We start from the raw sequence: 4,054 nt of genomic DNA on the forward strand, positions 1-4,054 counted from the left end.
TTATAAAAAATAGGACACTTTTAACGTCTTTCTGAATCATTTGTCCAGAAAAAATTTATCTGAAAATTATATTTTCAAAAAATAACAATGTCCATTTTAAGATTAAAAAAGTGTTATGAAGTGTTGAATCTGGAATTTAAAGTTGCAATTATTATGAAACTAGTTTAGCAGTAATTACTGTGAGGAAATTGCACCACGGATAATCTAGTTTCTCAACCTATTAGTGCAGATATTGCTCCTTTGAAAATGTGTGAAGCTTGTGTGAAGCAAAGGAGAAGATTAGACAAAAAATTTTATGAAAAGGTCATATAAATCTGGTTTACATCCTGTAAACGTCTTAATATTTCAAAGATGTTATCACAATTTAAAGATGTTATCGTCCGAGTTTTAAAATTTTTCATTTAATACAAATTTCGATGTTAAAACTATTATTTCGGATAAATAATTGTCGAAAAACAAAAAAAAAATTTCCCCGAGCCTGAATTTGAACCAGGAACGCCACTATACATTAGTCGCGCATCAAGCAATTAACGCTAGACAGTTAACGCCTCATTTATTGATAGCGGCGTTTGCGGTTCAAATCCGGACTGAGGAAGATTTGGTCTTGTTCGTCAACAATTATTTTTACGAAGTAATAGTTTTAACGTCGAAATTTGTATTAATTTAAGATTTTGAAATTCAGGTTTGAATACTTTTAAATGGTAATAAGATCTTCTAAATATTAATTAGAATGTATACACGTTGATTGAAAACAGTTCATTGGTTGCAGTGTACAAATAAGTATAGCATTACTTTGTAAAAATGTTGTTACGAAGATCAAGAAAAGATCTGCTGAGGTATCGGCAGCGTAATTAATTAACGCTCCACTCATGTATTGTGGCGTTCCCGGTTCAAATCCGGCTGGAGGCAGATTTTTTTTCTTAAAAAATTAACATCGAAATTCGTTTGGATGAAATATTTAAAAGTTTGGACGTTAACATATTTAAATAACTAGTAACAATTACAAGTAACGTAACTAATTTTTAGGAAATTTATCAATTTTGTTAAAAAGTAATTTTTTGTTTGGAAATTCAATTGTTATGCTAAAAATTCGTCTTCTTTTATTGAAAATTAAACTACCTGGCTGAATACTTTATTTATTTCACAGAAAAAACTATGAATAAAATGTGTTGCAGGAAATTTCTTAGAGCGACAAAGTTTTGTTTAGCCAACTTCGCATCTTTCAAAAAACATGTGTTTATCATGGAAAACAAAAGAAAGTTTAACCGATATTTGTGTAAAGTTTATTCTGTGAAGTTGATTTTTGTTGCAGAGAATCTTTCGTCCGAAATCGATGTAAAGTTTATCTTCTGTTTTTTCTGTGTGGCTTTAAAATTTATCTATATCGTTGAAAGTCGTTTTTTGATTAAAAGTTCATTTTTTTTCATTGAAAACTTTTTTATAGTTGAAAATTCATTCCCTAATTATAAATTTGACTGTTTTGTTGAATATTATACTTTTTTTGTTAGAAAATATTTATCTTTTTAATTCAAAATATTTGTATTTCATTATCTTTTTTAGTTAAAACATCAGCTGTTATTTGCATGAAAAATTTTCTTTTTGAGTTGAAAATTTAACAACTTTGTTGAAAGTAGAAATACTTTCTTACTTGAAAAATTCATTTTCCTGGTTGAAGATTCTTGATTGCAGCTGAAAATAATTTGGTTGAAAATTAACTTTTTTAACTGAAAATGTAATTCATACATTTTTTATTGTAAGTTTATCCTTTTCACTTGAAAATTAAACTATTGGGTTCAAAATTTGACTATTTGGATATAAAATTGTCGTTTTTGGTAGAAAATTAATCTTTTTGTTTCAAAGTTCAACTAGCGCGTTGATATTTGGACTACTTATTAAAAATTCTTTTTTCAGTTTTTTCATGTTAGTTGAAAATTTCTCTTTTTGGTTGAAAATTTATTTTTTTAATGTAGATTTAACTATTCCAGTCGAAGATTCTTCATTTTATTTGAAAACTCATGTCCTTCATAAAAAACGGGACTATTTTTCTGATTATTCGATATATATATCAGTTAAAAATTCAACTAATCTTCTCGGTTAATAATATATATTTTTCTTTGAAAATTCTATTGTTTGGTTAAAAAATAATCTACTTTGTAGAAAATTCGAAAATTTCGTGAAAAAGTCTTCTTTTGGTTAAAAGGTTGTTATCAAATTCAAGTATTTAGATGAAAATTAATTTGGTTTACTTTCAGCTGTCTTTTTTAAAGTTTTAACTAACATTTGTTTGGCCTGAAATATGAATTATTAAATTTTTCGTTGAGATTTCATCTATTTTGATTAAAAGTTAATTTACTTTCTAGACAATTACACAATATTCTGAAAAAAAGTTAATTTTTTGTTCAAAGATTCTTCAGTTTAGTTAAAAATTCATCACTTTGTTTGAAAATTTGCTTCATTGTTCATTGTTTTTTTAATACTTATGTTTAAAGTAAAAATTTAACTATTTCATTTTCGATGAAACATTTATCTTTTGATTATAAGATTTAACTGTTTAGCTGAAAATCTATATTTTTCAGTTAAAAATTGATGTATTTCGTTGAACATTCGTCTTTTTCGTTAAAAAACAAATGTTCTTGGTTAAAAAATGCATGATTTTGTTGAAAATTCAAAAATTGTTTTTAAAAAGAATCCATTTTAGTTAAAAATTCGCCTAAGTCTAGTTTATGTGGAGTAATCCAGTATAATTTTCCGATATCTGGAGTAATCCTATTTTAATTTAGAGTAATTTTAGGTCACCTAGACTAATTCCATATATAGAGGTAATCCAGGGTAATCTAATGTAATTAGAAATAAGGGATCGTCCATTAACAACGTTACATGTGGTAATAGATTGTAACGTTTTTATTAAGTTTCCACGCGATAAGTGTTTTGGGTACAAAATTAATAGTTTTATTAAAAAAAATATCTTTTAAGTTGAAAATTCAATTTTTCGGTTGAGAATTCTTGAATTTGATCAGAAATTCCTCTTTTTTGGTAGTAATTATTTTTCTTAAAAATTCATCTTTTTTTAGTTGAAACTTCAACGCTTTGGTTGAGAACTCTTGATTTTGATGAAAAATTAGTCTTTTTAAAAATAAAATAATCTTTTTGTTTAAAAATGCTTTTTTTTTAATTTGAAAATTTAACTTTTTGGTTCAGAATCCTTGAACTTTCTTAAAAATTGGCCTTTTTTGTAAGTAAATCTTTTCATTCAAAAATTCATCCTTTTTAATTTAAAATTTAACATTTTGGTTGAGAATTGTTGAATTTGCTTAAAAATTAATTTTTTTTGTGTAGCACATTAACCATTTTGTTTAAAAATTCACGTTATTGGTAAAGAATCCTTGAATTTTGTTAAAAGTTCGGTTTTTCCGGTAGAAATTAAATCTTTTTGTGCAATAATAAATACTTTGGTTAAAAATTTAACAACTTAGTTTCAAAGTTGAACTTCTCTCTTAAAAATGTATGTTTTGGTCGATAATTCAAAATTTTAATTAAAAATTCATCCTTTTGGTTGAAAATTGAACTGTTTTGTTGAAAATTCTCTTTTTTTTTGGTTGAAAAATTATTTGGAAATTGTAAATTTACCTATTCGAATTTTGGTCGAAAATTGTTCAATAATTTAGTAAAAATAATCAACTATTTCGTTGAAATGTCTTTTTTATCAGTTAATTTTTTTTCAAATTAAAAGTTTGACTATTATGTTTTTGGTAAAAAATGTACTTTTCTTAATTTAAAAATTCATTAATACATACTAGCAACTTGACTCGCTATAAACAAACACCTCTATCAAGAGTCACTAACGCCCTTCCAACTCTGATATTCAGGAAATTGGCCGATGTTTTTATTATATAAGACACGAATATTGAAGTTAAAATTTTAATATTCATGAGATAAAAATATGAAGTATACTGAGTATACTGAATTGTGTTATCAAAAGAAAGAGGAAGAGAATAAAAGGTTTGAGGAAGAGGCGGAGAAGGCTAGGACGGAAGAAGAGGTATAGAAGGTAGTA

The 4,054-nt window shown here is 25.8% G+C and overlaps 1 protein-coding gene across 1 annotated transcript in view; it reads left to right on the forward strand.

Moving 5' to 3' along the window:
* The window catches only part of LOC117173029 (neuroendocrine convertase 2), a 59,814-nt gene that overhangs the window by 29,757 nt on the left and 26,003 nt on the right, over positions 1 to 4,054 (forward strand). The gene's annotated exons all lie outside the window — the stretch shown is intronic.

The sequence above is a fragment of the Belonocnema kinseyi genome, chromosome 5, assembly GCF_010883055.1.
Source record: "Belonocnema kinseyi isolate 2016_QV_RU_SX_M_011 chromosome 5, B_treatae_v1, whole genome shotgun sequence".
In the NCBI taxonomy this organism is placed as follows: Eukaryota; Metazoa; Arthropoda; class Insecta; order Hymenoptera; family Cynipidae; genus Belonocnema; species Belonocnema kinseyi.